We start from the raw sequence: 18,591 nt of genomic DNA, 5'->3' as shown, positions 1-18,591 counted from the left end.
AGAGACTAGACAAAAAGCCAAAGCCAGGAGAAACAAAAACCAAAGGACAGAGACCCAACCTAGCAGACTACTTCTCCATCTCGAGCATGGTCCGGGCAGCTTCGACGCACTCTTGTTGCTCTTCTGCCTTATGATCCTGGGCATTCATCAAATCCTGCTCCATAGTGTTGTCCTTGGCTTTATCCACATCCAGCCTATCTTTGTCTCTGTTCTGTTTATCATCTTCCTCCATCTGGTTCCTGTCTTTGAGATTACACATCCACATACAAAAATAAAATGTTATTACACATGCACAAGAGGAAAAAGAAGTGACATGTCCTCACACTTGGACTAGAGGACAAAAATACTCAAGGGATACCTTGGTTTATCCCAATTAAATAAATATATACAATGAAGAAAAGATTACTATTTCTAACTCCCCCATTTAATATTTACTTGGGGAGATTACAAAAAGGGGTATTGAACCCAATTTACAGAAATCTGTAACTTGATCTTCAAAATAAGGAAGAAATTGAAATGTCTTCAAGTGTGCATAAGGTCTTTTGTTAGTATGGGTATATTTTATACATGCATCTTCTTAGAGCCAATAAAAGTTAATGGGTCCTTTGAATGTGTTCAAAAAAAAGTCTATCTACATCTTCAAGTGGATTCATGATGCATAGGATGTGTAAAAAAATTGATGTCTTACATGTTCCTTGATGGATCACCAAAAAAATAGAAACAAGAAGCAATGAAATGACCCACAAGGATAATTTCACCATATATTCAAGTTAGAAAATATTTTGAGATATTAAAACAATAAAGAAACTCTCATAGAGTAAACTAGGATAGAGTGATAAATATAAATACAACTTGTCACCACAAAACAATGAAGCCAACCTGATATGAAGATAAATCATATTATCAAAATATCAAAAATGAACAAGTTAGATATGATAGAATTGATTAATGATCTCATGGAGGCAATATACTAAGACAAAAATGATTATAGACAAGACCAACTAATGAAACTTGCATCAATATTATATAAATCACACAGATATAGAAAATCCACTAATAAATCACCCCACTACAAGTTAATGGGTCTCGACTCCATAACTTGCATGACTCACGATATAAGATATGAAGTAGCCAGAGTATTATCACATTAGTAAATATATTAAAGAAATATGACATAAATAGAGATAAATCAATAGAACATGTGACTCAAGCTTAAGATCAATTGAAGATCATAATTTACCAAAGATATTTTATATTAGGTACTAGAGGGAAGGATTATGAGTGTAACAACTTATTGCCTTCAAATAAGAACTCCAACATGGTGTAAAAATGTTTTCAAGAGAAATATCCTTACCATGAGGTAAAAGATCAAGATGAGTCAAGTCAATTGAAAATGGAGATAAACTCCATGAATAACATCCTCTTCATGAGGAAGTGTAGTGCCTACCCTAGATTACATTTTTCTAGTTACATTGTTGATGTCATTGCCGAACTCTATTAGGTCAATTTTATGTTGATGGTTAGTAGCATTTTTTTGAGACTATCAGATATTGTGTTATAGATTCAATTGATATATGATGAGATTACTTAGACTCTACATTTCATGTATGCATGATGATTATTACATCATTCTCAATTTTTGATGATGTTTAACTAAATGGATTATTATATGTGTGTGTTGTCTTATGGATACTTACCCCATATTGCATGTGTATGGTGTGCGTATTTGTTTTCTTTTTGTATGGCATTTTTGATGTGGTTAAGGAAGGGAGTCATAGTCACCTGCTAGTCAGGATCTACATGATGCACCACTTCTTGCCATTGCCTATTTAGCTTAGCATATATATATTGTGTATGCACATGCATGGATTTTATGCAGGTTGTAGGTACCGAGTATTGACTTTCGTGAAATGCCAGGATGAGCGTACCCTATCACACTATCTCAATGGCAAGAGAGGGGAGATAAATCCTCAAGTCTAAATCCTAAACCCTTAAACCATTTGTCCTAGAAAGGTAGGACAAGTATCTGAGATGTGTTACCTTCCAATTGCGTCGGACGATGTAATTCATGATTTTAACCCCTTAGACCGAATTTGTATGGATTGTTCTATGATGGGTTTTCATATTTTATTTTGGAGTTCTTTGGTGAATTTTCTATTAATTAACTCTAAAATTAAAAATTTAATTATTTTGGAAAAAATTAATCTAATATTATGATATTTTGATATTTGATTTTAATTAATTAAATGGGTAATTAATTAAATAAAAGAATTAAATAAAAGAAATAAAATAATAATAATAATAATAAAATAATAAATAAAATAATAATAATTTTTAAAAAAGAATTAAAATAAAAGTCATAAATCTAACTAGGAGTATGCGCACCTCTTTTATGCATGTATGTCTACAACACAGGAGTTAGCGAACAAATTAAGCAGATGGTGTCTACAACCTTGTGACTCATCTAGAAGGTTGGAAAAGGTTCATGCTTAGTTGTCAATGCTTATCTTATCTTCTGGTTATTTCTAGAGACATTCTAGGTGCTTCCAGAGAGGTCCTTATATTCAGGCACTCTTAGTAGCTTAGGGAGCATTTTTTTGGTGGATCTGCGAACGTTGGAGAAGGAAGGGACTTTTCTCTATACATTCTGAGGAGAAGTGAATCAGCATTAGTGTCCAAGTAGACACTCATGATTTTGCATATGTTATTTCCCTTCTTCCACTTCCTGTCTTCTTTGTGTTTTTTGAATGCTTTTTTAGGATTTCATGTGTTGAATGTTTTAGTTATACACATTCTTGTCATGGATATTTAAAAAGGAAACCACATAATGCGTAGATCTAAGGAATTTATTGGGCTAGGGTTTAAATTCTTATGGACAAATCTTATTAAAGGGAATAAATGGATAAATTCAAAAGGGATATGTTGCATGCCTCTGAATTGGTCTTGATCTCAATATATAAATCTTTGAGGAAACCTGTAGATATATTTATAGGCTGAGATCTTTATCAATAAAAGTCTTTATTTAAAAAAAAATGATGTGGAAAATGTTATAGTAAAAGATCATTGTCCTTGCAAATAAAATTGTTTATAAAACAATTATATGTGAAAACATTTTGAGGAAACATTTTATTTTCTTTAATATATATATATATATATATATATTTCAAAAATGTTCATTTTAAAAATGTTATAATTTTATTTTTTTTGTTTTTAAAAATATTGCAAATAAAGAGGGGTGGGGAGGGACGAACCCATACCCCCACCCCATCGAATATGAAAAAATGCCGACGACACTATGACAACTTGTTGTTATAGGCCTACATCAATAGGCCTGCATGAAACTATCACATAAAACAATGACGATGATATTGTGCAAACCGCAGAAGCAAAGTATGTTACACTTTGCTTATTTAATATTGATATTGGTATAAGTATATGTTATGAATCAAATTTTGTAATTTGATTTTATGTATAATGTTAATATAAGTTATTAATATTAAATATTAGTAATTTCTAAATATTAATTATATTAATGAAATTTTATTTATTTGATTATTCAAGTTAATAAAATTTTAAATAAATGATATAGTTTTATATTTAAAATTAATAAATTTACTTAATTAGAATTAGTTTAATTAAGGTTAATGAGAATGTTATCAATGAAATATTTAAGTTATCCAATTATTTTTGGGTTTCTCAAAATTGAAAATTGAGTTATTTGAAAACGATATATGATTTAAAAAGAATAATTCTTCCCAAAGTAGTATAGAGAAATTGATTTCAAAATATGGAAGGGGGGGCGGGGGGGGGGGGGTTGGGTGGGGGGGGTTCTTTCAATATAGAGAAAATGTAAAATACTCCTAGAACATTTTAGAAAATTGTTTTAAAGAGCTATGGAGGAAAACTTTGATCTATCAAAACAAATACATGGGTTAGGAAAACGTACAATTTTCTTCACTTGATATTTAACTCTTAAACAAAAACTGAGAACCCCACACTTAATCCAACTATGGGATTTTAACGAAACAAAAACATGTGCTTGCTTTTTGTGTGTTTTCTCTATGCTATCTATTTGATTAGATTGTTGACCAGTTATAGGATGTCTACTAAAGGCTCGGGGGCTATGATTTGTGATGTCATGCTGATGTCTTTTAATCGCAATCTTTTTAAACCCAACCATGGTTATGAGATGGCATGCTCTATGGTGTGTGTGGTTTACTGATTGATATTGCTTCTAGTCTTCATGTGTAAGCTATGATATATGTAACCACTTTTGAGTCATCGATCAGTTGTATTTGGATTACTTTCCAGTTGCCTTGATGGGATTGAAGTGTTTGTTTAATCTTGATGATGTCATGTTGTGACATGTATGACTTGACCATTTTGGAAGTCTTTGAACAGTGTTATTTTGAGATAATTTCCAGTTGCTCATTGAGAACCGATGGACACTGTGATTTGTCATTTGATGTTTTTCAGTTGCTTACAGAGAACTGATAGGTTATTATGATCTTTATGATGCCTTCCAATCGCTTGTATAGGACTGAGGTAATTCTATGATTTTTGTGATTTCATGAGCTTAGGGTAGGTTATCTACATGTAGTGTTGGGAAGTGGCTTGCAATGGGGGTCGGGGTCCTAAGTGGTTGCCAGGGTAACTCATTGTATATTACTTAATAAGTGAAAACATTACACTAAATACTGACTTAAATGAACCTAATAAGATAATTATATGTTCTCGCCCATGCCTCGAGTGTTAGTATAGACTAGGATGGGAGTAGAGAGAACGCTTAGTTGCGACCTTGCATTCTGTAGTATGCCTCATCAATACGAGAGGATACTAGTGATCGCATAGGGATCACTAGGGGGTTGGGGTCTATAGAGAGACTACTAGGGTAACTCTAGCATGATCCATGCAATGACAGTTTCCCGCTTACATAGTAGGTTTCCTACATGTCTTGTGTGCCTCTATGTATAGATGTCAATTTATGTTGGAACCTTTGAGTTAGTATACTTTTAGGATTCCTCGAATTAGAGAGTACTTGTGCTACGTGATTTAATAACCTATTTGGGACTTGAGACTATCTCCTCAGCATGGAGGGAGTGGGCCATTTAGGTCCCATGCGGTTAGGTGGTAGTGCTTTTTCACTCTTACCATTTGAGATCCATCTAAGACACTGTGGCTGAAACATTCTTTGTTGGCATTTATCTTCATTCTGTTCTTGAATTATGATGATGGATACGTATCCTTATATTGATGATTAGTATATGATAGATGATGTTATTTACATATCTTATGCCCTATTTTGCATGATTAGATTTCTTATGCATATGTTGTAGCATGTTAGATTTCTTTCTGCATATGTTGTAGTATGTTTTAGGAGTGACATTCCTACTATGATTATACCAATGATCTCTTCGGTGACTTGGGATGTTACACACAAAGGGATGGCTAGGGCCCACGATGGTCTAATTATGCTATTTACGGTTGGGAGGAACTGTGCACTTAGATAATTATGTGTTATGATATATGGTTATCTTTTACGATGGATGTTTATATCTTCTATGATGATGTTTCATGTATGGTACATGGTTTCATTTACTTTATTGCACTTGCATCATGGATTAGAGTAGGATGATGTACTTTATTTTCACATTTGTATATTATTTTAAGCCTTTCATACCCTGTGACATGTACAATGGATGATTGAGTATCCTGAAGGTTAAATTACTAAGGGACATTTGGAACAAATGTATATTGTTTAAGAACATTGGACTTTTCATTATTATTTCATGTGGATGTGGTATTAGATGGAATCAATATTAGTTAATTTAAATGTGATTCAACATTAAGGAATCCTTAAGGAATGTAACCTATTATGTGTGTTTATGTATACTTTCAGTTGAACGTTGTTACTGCTTCCACTACTATGTGTATGTTGTGAATGGTTTAACTTTCATGTTTCAAAAAATTAAAAAATGCTACCAAACTTAGTGAAACTTTAGGTTAATTCTTTTGGATCCCTTGGTGGTGTGTTACATTTGGTATCAGAGCTTGAGTTTCTACATTGGGAGCTCTGGGTATATTGAAACGTCACAAGTTGTCAACTAGTTAAACAAAACAAGGATTTTGAACTATCATGTGTATCTCTTTCAAATTGAAACTTGAAACTAGATGAACTAAAACAAAATTTAAAATTGTTACTTGCATATGTTTCATACTATAACACTTAGCTTTCAAAACTTAAAATTCTACTTAAACTTAAACATAGACAAAATTGAAATTGAACTTAGTCTATTTTTAAAACATCTGCCTTGTATGCTATACAGTAACATGCATTATGGTTGTAATAGTGTTTTGTATCTTGGATATTATTCCAGGATGGTATCTAGGATGAGGTCTTTTGTTAGTGGCCATGGTAGAGGCTGAGGACGTGGTAGAGCTATCAGTGTCCATGAGTTTGTCTGCAGAGGGCCTACTTAGGAAGAGAGTAGGGGAGAGCATGGTAGTGGGCAGTAGGAGGAGAACCTTAGAGGGGATCAAGCTGAGTCTAAGGAGGTTGAATTGAGACAGATGATGCAAACCATTCTTGATCACCTGCCTCCTATTCATGATTAGCATAGAGCACAACAATCAAAACATATACATAGATCTAGGTCTAGGAGCCCTCGAAGGGATCGACATAGATCCATTGTATCTACTCAGACGAAGAACCTTTTGAGATTCAAGGTCAAGCCCTTTAATGGATAGGGTTTTGGATATGTGGCCGAATAGTGACTTATTGCCCTTGACAGAATTTTTCTATGCAGGACTTTGACAGTAATGTTAAGGCGAGATTTGCTATTACCAACATAGAGAATTTTGGGGCCACTTAGTGGAAAATTGAGGAAAAGAAGCTGGGCATAGATATGAATAGTGTCACTTGGGAGTTATTCTTAGAGAGCTTTCGTGAGCAATTCCTACCAAAGGAATGGAAGTAGCAAAGAGCAGATGAGTTCCATAACTTTAGGCAGTACTCTATGACTGTAACAAAGTATGAGCACAAATTCTACAAGCTCATGTCATTTTTGGGATTCAGTGACAACTTAGCTCAGTTGACACAACACTTCATTAGAGGTTTGAACAACCGTATAATTGGGGGTGTCAAGGTATTTGAGCTTAAAACCCTCAAGGATGCAGTACAACGAGCCATCCTTGTAGAACAAAGTGTCAACCTTGGACAAGGAGGTTTTGTGGGAGTGCCTACAACATCAATATCTAAGGGCAACCACAACTCAGGTGGAAACAAGAAGCCTCCTTTTCCTAAGGGGAAACAATTTTAGTAGCAATCTTAGCAAACATAGTAGTAGAAGGGATCGTACCCTCAAGCTCAAGGTGGCGGCGGATGTTCTAACTCCAAGAACAACCGCAATGCTCAACACAATAAATGAAATCAGCACACTCAGCCCACTCAGAGCAATCAATCTTTTCCTAGTAGGGATAGCCACCAGCAGTCAAATGCACCACCTATAGGGAGAGGATCTAGCAGAAGTATAGGATGTTTTACTTGTGGGCAGGTTGGACATTTTGTAGCTCACTATCCACAACGAGCACCTCAATATTCAGGTCCTAGGCCAACAACATCAAAGCCCACAATTAGAGATGCAAGTAGAGCTCATAGAGTGTTTGCAGTGGTAGATCACCATTAGGAAAACCATCAGGAGACAGTGGTTGAAACCACAGGAGCTATTCGAGGTACACCTCTTTCAGTGTTGTTTGATTTAGGTGCTACAGATTCTTTTATTTCTCCATCTCTAGTTGCTAAGTGTAAGCTAGAAGTAGTGAAGCAAGATCATGGTTGGCAAGTGGAAATAGTCTTAGGCATTAAGGTCTTTACAAATTCTGTAGTTCATAAGTGTGGGCTTAGCATAGGAGGATTTGATACTGTAATTGACCTTCGAGTTATACCTCTTGGCTCCTATGATGTGGTTTTAGGTATGGACTGGCTCGGCTTTCATAGAGCTAGTATAGACTGAAGGAAGAAGATTATTATGTGTCAGGATGACCAAGGGAAGGATGTGAAGATTGTTGGGATATCGAGGCCTATATCTCTATGGATGATTTCTTCCATGCAATTGAAGCGCAGTTTCTGTAAGGGATGTTATATATTTACTATTACAGTAAATGAGCTTGATGAGGAAGATCCTATGAGAAAGACTTTAGATCACCCAATTTTACAGGAGTATGCAAATGTTTTTTCGAGTGAGATTTTGGGCATGCCCCCAAAAAGGGACATCAATTTTAGCATTGACCTTATTCAAGGAGCGCAGCCTATCTCTAGAGCTCCTTATCGTATAACTACACAAGAATTGGGTGAGTTGTGTCTTCAGCTAGAGGAACTTTTGGCCAAAGGGAGCATTCGACCTAGTGTGTCACCATGGGGAGCTCTAGTGCTCTTTGTGAAAAAGAAAGATGGTTCTTTGCACCTTTGTATTGATTATAGACAACTGAATAAGGTGACAATAAAGAACACGTATCCTCTACCAAGGATCAATGATTTATTTGATCAAATCAAGGGAGCTATAGTACTCTCCAAGATCGACCTTAAGTTAGGATACCATTAGCTTTGCATAAAGGAAGCCGACATTCACAAGACCACCTTTCAAACTCACTATGGGCACTATGAGTTCACAGTGGTACCTTTTGGGTTGACTAATGCTCCATCAATTTTCATGAGCTTGATGAATGGGGTGTTTTGATCCTATCTTGATAGATTTGTACTTGTGTTCCTTGATGATATATTGATATATTCTAAGTCTCAAAAGGAGCATGAGGAACACCTGCGATTGATTTTGTAGTGCTTGAGAGACAATCAGTTTTATGCCAATGTAGCTAAGTGTGAATTCTTCCAATCAGAGATACAGTATTTAGGGCACGTCATATCAGGTGATGGTATTTCTATAGACCTTGCGAAGATCCATGCAATAGTAGATTGGCCTACACCTAATAATGTGTCATAGATTTGTAGTTTCATGGGTCTAGCTAGTTATTATCATAGATTTGTCCAAAACTTCTCCAGAATAGCACATCCTATCACTTCCCTTGAAAGGAAAGGAAAGAAGTTTATATGGACAAAGAAATGTGAGGAAGCATTTCAGAAGCTTAAGGAGCTTTTGACCAGTGCACCAATCTTAGCAATACCCAATTCGAAAGGTGATTTCATGGCATGTACAGATCCTTCCCTTGAAGGGATTGGAGTGATTTTGATGGAAAATGGACGGGTGATTGCATATGAATTGCGCAAGCTCAAGGATCATGAGCTAAATTATCATACACATGATCTTGAGTTAGTAGTGGTAGTTCATGCTTTGACAAGGTGGAGACATTTCTTGTTGGGGCACAGATTCGAACTACATAGTGATCATTGTAGTCTTCAAAACATTTTCACTCAACCTAATTTGAATGCTCACCAAAGGCGATGGATGGAATTTCTATGTGAGTATGACTTCAAGGTAAAGTAAATTCAAGGAAAGGAGAATGTGGTGGCAGATGCTTTAAGTCACAGGAGACATGTGATATCATCTATGACTCTTAGTGTTGATTTGAGGAGTCAGATTCTTCAAGAACTCCCTACATATTCTTGGTGATCTAGGGGATACTTTCACCAAAAATTAAAGTATCTCCAAAACTCCAGCAATCAACATCATTTTAAAATCTTCAAAATTTTGCACCCAATGCAATTCAAACAGGCAAAAATGAAGTTCATACACTCGAGATATGGCCAGTCAAAGTTGGGTCAAACCTTGGGCAGAGGTCATCAAAAAGGTGAAATTTCAAACTCTCCAAAATTGGTCGAAGTTGGCACCAAATTGAAGGTCTCGTCGAGACCTTTCTGGAAACGTTCATTTCATCAAAATTGGACTTCGTATGCAAAAGTTACGTGTAGTCAAAGGTGGTTGACCAAAAGGATTGATGATGGTGATGTGGCAAATTACGAAGGTGACACGTGTCACCAACGTGGCATTAATTAATAAAAAAATTAGGTACCACACATATGGCAAGAAGCCACATGGCACCTTTGGGTTTGTTGGAATTACATCTAAGTGGCATCATTCAATTTTAACATTGATAAGTGGATAGTGGGGGTTGACCCCTTGACCACCAGGCATCAAAATAGAGTTGGTGGCTGTTACGCCACTGACTACCTTCAAACACATATCACACAATGTTTTTGATAAACATTAACCGACCTTAGCTTAGTGTAAAGGGTAGTGCGGTGGTTGGAACCACCGACCCCCGCTCCCTTATGCACTTTTCAAAAGTCTTCATTGCCATTGCGCCACGTGAGTGGCTTGTGACACTATTAGTATAGATTTTATTTAAAGAGAATCGCAGCCCGATTTCCCCTTGCCTAAATAAGGGCAACTAGTAAATAAGGACAAAATTATAAAATGGAAATGAGTCCCATTCCGAGGAGGGACTGTTGTAAGGGGCTAAATATATTTTGCTCTATTATTAGACATTGTTTGGTATAAAAAGAGGGGTTAGGGGCCTTTTGAAGGCATGAAAAATGAAGGGAGAAATTATGCAAATGGTGAGAGAGAGTTTGTCTATGTGGAGACTTAGTGATTTTTCCTGCACATAGAGGAATTTTGCTGTGTGTGCTTGAAGGGAATTGTCACAAATCACTTGTATTGATTTATTGGAGTTAATCGGATGGGTTCCCCTATTGGAGCTGGACTCGAAGACGTAGTCCTTCCCAAATGAACTCTGAAATCAAATGTGTTGTGTCTCTATCTCTCTTTCTATCATCTCATTCTGTGTTTTCTTATTTGCAATTACGTTAATTTTGCTTTATTAAAGCTTTAAAATTAACTTTATGTAATTGGTTAGCATTCTCTATAATAGTCCTAGATCCTAGAAATTAGATCAAATTTGGTATCAGAGCCTTGTTGGACTAGTATTGCAGATTTGAATGTTAACAAGATCCAGGTTGAATCAAGGCAAAGGTGATCTTGAAGAATATAATCTTGAGATCGGAAAATGAAGAACTAATCCACTGTTTCAGATGGAAGATAAAGGTGGTGGACAAGGTTTAGAAGATCAAAATGTCCAGAAGACTCTCCAGAGTTTGCAAACAATGGTAGAAGTTTTGTTACAAGAAAGAGAAGAGAAGATGTGAAGGCATGCAGCTCGTGATGACAAAGGGAAAAAGAAAGGCCCTGATGATGATCCTAATCGTTAGCCTCCATCTCCTCCTTCTTCTCCTTCTCCCCCTTCTTCTCCTTCTTCTACACATTCCAAGTCTTCTAATATTTTTAAGGGTGGACATAAGTCTCGAATAAAGTTGGATGTAAAATTTGACTTGCCAAAATATTGTGGGGAGTTAAATGCTAAGAAATTAGATGACTGGATTCAGCAAGTAGAAGTCTACTATAGAGTCCAAAACCTTGTAGATGATGTTAATAGAATTCAGTTAGCCACTCTTTGATTAGGCGGTGTAGCTCTAACTTGGTGGGAGAGTAGGACCCAGCATGAAACTTCAAAACATGGTAAGTTAAATATGTCTTGGTCAGAATTTGTTAGTGCTTTAAAGAAGCAATTCTACCCCCTAGGCCATATGCAACAATTAATGATGAGCTAGCAACATTTTAGGAAAGGGAAAGGTCAAACTGTCCAAGAATACACCCATGAGTTTCGTAAGAGGGCTATTTCATTAAATGTTCCATTGTATACCCAAAAGACTTTACTCAATTATATAGGTGGTCTTCATTCTTACCTAAGGCACTCTATTCTCATCCTGAATCCTTGTAATTTGGATGAAGTATGTGTCCAGGCAACACATTTAGAGTCAAGAGGTAAGGGTACCTTCATTGATAATTCTGATAAAAAGACGTCTAAGTCCGAGGAAAAGTCCAAAAGGGAAGGGTAAAAAGACAACTACAGTAAAGAAAGAGGGTGAGAAACCCACATGCTCACATTGCAAGAAAGAAGGGCATGATGATTCAAAGTGCTAGAAGCTGCATCCTAAAAAGAGGCCGAAGCGATTTGGTGGAAATAAAGGAAAACAAAAGACTGCTACTGTAGCTCAACAAGATCTTGGATTTGATTCTGGAGATGAAACAAAGATCATTGCTACCAAGATCCAAGGTAAAGGAAAATGTATTTCTCTTTCATCAGCTACCAGTTCTTCTAGCATAAGTGCAAGTGAAAGTGAAGATTCTTCTCCTAAGAATGATAAGAAAAGGAATGAATTGTTTCATATTTGAGTTGTCATCAAGCAAAATAAGGTTGATACATTATTTGATACGGCTTCTCAAGTTAGCTTGATATCTGAGGAAATTGTTAAGAAGCTTAATCTGACTACAACACCTCATCCAAAGCCATATCCTCTTGGATGGGTTTGCAATGATGCGTAATTACAGGTAACCAAGCAATGTAAGTTAAGATTTGCTATCACTGCAAACTTTGTAGATGAGGTAGAAGCTGATGTAGTCCCTCTAGATATTTGTGGTCTTGTACTTGGGAGTCCCTATTTATATGATCGACAAGCTATCTTCTATAGGGGGGAAAATAAGTATCATTTTTTTAAAGACAATATTGAACACATTGTACGGGCACATAAGGTTAAGACTAATCTAGCATTAGTCAATGTTGGTCAAATGAAAAGGTTAGTCAACTCTAGTAAGAACTTTGTGTTAATGCTTGTAAAAGCCAAAGAAGATGAAACACCTAAGGCATTTAAGGGATGTGATCCGAAACATAAAGCTGAATTGGTCAAAGTTGTTTCCACCTATGATGACTTGTTTCAGGAACCAAAGGGATTGCCTCCCAAAAGAGAGATACAGCATGAAATTTAGTTGTAGCCAGAAGCACCACTTCCTAATATCGGCATGTACTGCTTATCAGTCTTACAGAATGAGGAAATCAAGAAGCAAGTTCAAGAGCTCATGGAGAAAGGAGTTATCCGTCCTAGTACGTCTCTGTGTGGTTCTCCTATTATGTTGGTTCCAAAGAAGGATGGGACTTTGAGAATGTGCATTGACTATAGGGCTTTGAACAAGATAACGGTAAAGAACAGGTACCCTCTTCCTAGAATTGATGATTTACTTGATCAGTTGAAACATGGAATTTATTTCACTAAGCTAGACTTATGTAGTGGATATCATCAAATAAGAATAGCAGAAAATGATATTTGGAAAACTACTTTTAAGACAAAACAAGGACTTTATGAGTGGTTGGTTATGCCATTTGGGCTTTGTAATGCACTAGCTACATTCATGAGAGTCATGAATGATGTCTTTTGTCCTTTTATTGATGATTTTGTCATTGTCTATCTAGATGATATTCTTGCATTTAGTAAGTCTTGGGATGATCATGTAATTCATGTAAAAAAAGTACTTGATGTATCGAGAAAAGAAAAACTCTATGTAAAGATGTCAAAATGCGAATTTACAAAGACATCCTTAGTGTAATTAGGCTATGTCGTAGGAAATGGTCAATTGAAAGTAGACCCTGTGAAGGTCAAATGTATTGTAAAATGGCCTAAGCCAAGTACAGTTACAAAAGTCAGGAGCTTTTTAGGTGCAGTTCAGTACTGGAGAAAGTTCATTGCAAAATTCTCTTATATTGCATCATCCTTGCATGCATTGACTAGTACCAAGGCAACTTTTTAGTAGGGAGGTCCACAATAGAAGGCTTTCGACACTTTGAAGGAAAAGTTGAGCACCACACCAGTTCTGGCTTTACTAGATTTACATCAACCATTTGAGATTGAGACAAATGCAAGCGGGTTTGCCATGGGAGTGGTACTCATGTAAGGAGGTAAACCAATCTGCTACCACTCTAAAACTTTTTTAGGAGCAGTAAGTAACTATCCTACTTATGATAAGGAACTTTATGCTTTAGTTTAGAGTGTTAAAAAATGGAAACACTACTTAATGGGAAAGGAAACTATAATCCACACTCATCACCAGCCACTACAATATTTGCACTCCCAATCTAAGTTGCAACAGAGTAGGCATTTTAGGTGGATGGGTTTTCTACAACAGTTTCATTTGGTAATTAAGTATAAAAAGGGTTCCCACAACAAAGTAGTAGATATGCCCTCTAGGCCTCCTGTTAAGAATGCTTTGATAATCCTTCAAAATAGTTCTATGGTTCATGAAAGTTTTCAGGAACAATATGCTAATGATGAGGACTTTAAGGATATCTATGCAGCTTTAATCTAGGGTAAACATGTGGAAGAGAAAGATTACTATGTGCAGGATAATTTGTTGTACCACTTAGGTAAACTATGCATTCCTAAAGATGAACAAGCACATGTAATCTATGAAGCACACACCTCTTTTACTATAGGGCATTTCAAGGTAAGTAAGACATTAGCTCAATTGCAAAAATATTGTTACTGGCCTCGTATGTAGGAAACTGTCACCAGGTATATAAAAGGATGTGCAATTTGTGCAACCAGTAAGCCAAGTAATAGGAAATTGGGTTTGTACACACCATTACCTGTACCATCCCATCCATGGGAAAGTGTGTCTATGGACTTTGTGGGGGGTTTACCTATGTCTAGGAAGGGTCATGATTATTTGTATGTAGTAGTTGATCGGTTCAGCAAAATGTGTATTTTAATGCCTTGTAAAAAGCAAGTTACTGCTGAACTAACTGCTCATTTTTACTTTCAAAATTTATGGGTTCATTTTGGGTTACCCACTTCTATTGTATCAGATCGAGATTCTCAATTCTTAGGGGAATTTTGGTCATCTTTGGGGGGACTCATGGATACCAAGCTGAAGAAGAGTACAACCTTCCATCCATAGACCGACAGACAGACAGAGGTAGTGAACAAGATAGTTGTGCATCTTCTTAGAGGTTACTGCAGCAAGCATCCTAAGTTGTGGGATGAAAGTCTTCACTATGTGCAACACACTTACAACCATGCAGCACACTCTTCTACAAAGAGGTCTCCTTTTGAGACTTGCTTCGGATATTTGCCAAAAACACCAATGGATTTTACTTTTGGAAAGGATGACATCATCGATGGACGCCATGATGCAGAAAGGGCTTTGAAGTTCATCCAAAAGGTCCAAGCAATCCATCAAGCAGTAGAAGCATAGTTGGAGTAGAGCCAAGCAAAATACAAGGCTTGCCATGATAAGCATTGCATTGATCATCAGTTCCAAGTTGGTGATAGAGTTTGGTTACATATTAGTAAGGAAAGAATGCAAGGTGAAGGAAGAAAGCTCAAGCCTATCAGGTATGGTCCTTTTGAAATCTTGGAAAAGATTGGTACTAATGCCTTCCGCCTTAATCTTCCTCCATACATGCAAATTTACTCAGTTGTCAATGTTGAGAATCTAAAGTTGTATGAGCCTCCAATGATCTTGGATGAAGACATCAGTGTTTAGGTTCCATCAGTTGATGATCTTTTACCAGAGTATATGACAGAATTGCCAGAAGATGTCATCCTTGACAGGAATGTTAGAACTTCACGAAGAGGACCAGTTGAATACCTCCGAGTGGGATTGAAGGGGATGCATCCAAGCAAAGAAAGATGGATGGAGATTGGTAAAGTGAGGGAGAAATACCCTCACCTATTTTCTATGTAATCAAACTTTCGGTGGTCTGAAAGCTTCTTAGTGGGGAGGCTTGATCCGAGGGATATTTTCACCAAAAATTGAAGTATCTCCAAAACTCCAACAATCAACATCATTTTAAAATCTTCAAAATTTTGCACCCAACACAATTCAAACAGGCAAAAATGAAGTTCATATGCTTGAGATATGGCCAGTCAAAGTTGGGTCAAACCTTGGGCATAGGTCATCAAAAAAGAAAAATTTCAAACTCTCCAAAATTGGTCGAAGTTGGCACCAAATCAAAGGTCTCGTCGAGAGCTTTCCAGAGACGTTCATTTTGTCAAAATTGGACTTCGTATGCAAAAGTTATGTCTGGTCAAAGGTGGTTGACAAAAAGGATTGATGATGGTGACATGGCAAATTATGGAGGTGACACGTGTCACCAACGTGGCATTAATTAATAAAAAAATTAGGTGCCATGTGTATGGCAGGAAGCCACGTGGCACCTTCAGGTTTGTTGGAATTACATCCAAGTGGCGTCATTCAATTTTAACATTGATAAGTGGATAGTGGGGGTCGACCCCTTGACCACCGGGCGTCAAAACAGAGCCGATGGCCATTACGCCACCAACTACCTTCAAACACATATCGTGCAATGTTTTTGATAAACATTAACTGACCTTAGCTCGTTGTAAAGGGCGGTGCGGTGGTTGGAACCATCGACCCCTGCTCCCTTATGCGCTTTTCAAAAGTCTTCATTGCCACTGCGCCACGTGAGTGGCTTGTGACACTATTAGCATATATTTTATTTAAAGAGAATCACAGGCCGATTTCCCCTTGCCTAAATAAGGGCAATTAGTAAATAAGGACAAAATTATAAAATGGAAATTAGTCCCATTCCGAGGAGGGATTGTTGTAAGGGGCTAAATATATTTTTCCCTATTATTAGACATTGTTTGGTATAAAAAGAGGGGTTAGGGGCCCTTTGAAGGCATGGAAAATGAAGGGAGAAATTATGCAAATGGTGAGAGAGAGTTTGTCTATGTGGAGACTTAGTGATTTTTCCTGCACATAGAGAAATTTTGTTGTGTGTGCTTGAAGGGAATTGTCACAAATCACTTGTATTGATTTATTGGAGTTAATCAGATCAGTCCTCCTATTGGAGCTAGACCCGGAGACGTAGTCCTTCTCGGACGAACTCCGAAATCAAATGTGTTGTGTCTCTATCTCTCTTTCTATCATCTCATTATGTGTTTTCTTATTTGCAATTATGTTAATTTTGCTTTATTAAAGCTTTAAAATTAACTTTATGTAATTGGTTAGCATTCTCTATAATAGTTCTAGATCCTAGAAATCAGATCACTTGGTACCAGGAGGTGTGTAGAGAAATAGATTCAGGGAGACCTTTGGAGGGCAAGTTTTAAGGCTATGTCCTAGAGTTAGATGGTCTTTTGAGACATTTAGGAAGGATTTATGTGTCGCTATTGGATGAGCTTCACACCTTGATTCTAGCAGAGGCCCATCGTGCACCTTACTCAGCACATCCAAGTGTCAAGAAGATGCATGTTGATTTGCGACATTTATTCTATTGGTCAAGGATGAAGCATGACATTGCTGATTATGTAGCTAGGTGTCTTGAGTGTCAAAGAGTCTACACAGAACACCATCATTTGACAGGACTCTTGCAACCAAATCTCATTCCTTCATGGAAGTGGGACATCATCTCTATGGACTTCATAATAGGATTACCTATGACTGCTCATCATCATGATGCTATCATGGTCACCGTTGATCGGTTGACTAAGGTGGCACATTTTTCACCAATCAAGTCTTCCTACACTGCAACTTTTGTAGCTAATGTCTTCATGCATGACATCGTGAGACTACATGGTATTCCCTGAAAGATCATTTTAGATAGGGATCCTGTATTCACATCTGCATTCTGGACATCATTGTAGCATGAGCTTGGAGCACAATTGATTTTTAGTTTGACATATCATACATAGACAAATGGTTAGACAGAGAGAGTGAATCAGGTTTTGGAATATATGTTAAGGATGTCTGTGATGGATAGGCAGACACATTGGGAGGACTATCTCTACCTAGTGGAGTTTGCTTACAATAATGGGTATCATAGTTCTATTGGCATGGCACCATTCCAAGCTTTATACAGATGTCTTTTTCGTACACCTTTGAGTTGGGACAGTCTTGAAGATCGCATCCTATTGGGTCTTGGTTTGCTTTGTGATATGGAGCAATAGGTAGTGCACAAGCACTTGACTACGACACAAGATAGGCAAAAAAAGTATGCTAATGCACATAGGACAAAAAAGAAGTTTGTTGTGGGAGACAAGGTATTCTTAAGAGTGCATCCGCAAGAGAATCTGATCTGATACAGAAAGGGTTCGAAGCTAGCACCTCACTTTGTGGGACCACTCGAGATTCTTGAGAGGATTGGCCCAATTGTCTATTGTCTTGCTTTACCACCCAGCCTAGCTCGCATTCATGATTTCCATGTTTCAATACTTAGGTTGATTGGAATGCATTGCAAGTAGAGGACAGGCAGTTGGCTTTGGAGCCAGTTTGTATTCTGGAGTAGTAGGAGTTGACCCTCAAGGGTTGAACCATAGAGCGGGTAAGGGTCCAATGGGACCCTACTGATGACTCTTCAGCTACATGGGAGGATGCAGCTAGATTACGAGATTTATATCCCTACTTGTTTGTAGGCTTCCAAGAGTACACCTAATCCTAGGGGGGGTGGATGTAGTGCCTAACCTAGTTTACATTTTTCTAGTTACATTGTTGCTATCATTGCCAAACTATGTTAGGTCAGTTTTATGTTATGGTTAGTAGCATTGTTTTGAGACTATCAAATGTTGTGTTATAGATTCAGTTGATATATGATGAGATTACTTAGACTCTACATTTCATGTATGCATGATGATTATTACATTATTCTTAGTTTTTGATGATGTTTAGCTAGATGGATTATTATATGTGTGTGTTTTCTTATGGATGCTTACCCCATACTACATGT

This window comes from Cupressus sempervirens, chromosome 6 (genome assembly GCF_028749045.1).
Source record: "Cupressus sempervirens isolate cs-2001-9-10 chromosome 6, ASM2874904v1, whole genome shotgun sequence".
NCBI lineage: Eukaryota > Viridiplantae > Streptophyta > Pinopsida > Cupressales > Cupressaceae > Cupressus > Cupressus sempervirens.
Note: the sequence above shows the minus strand (reverse complement) of the source record.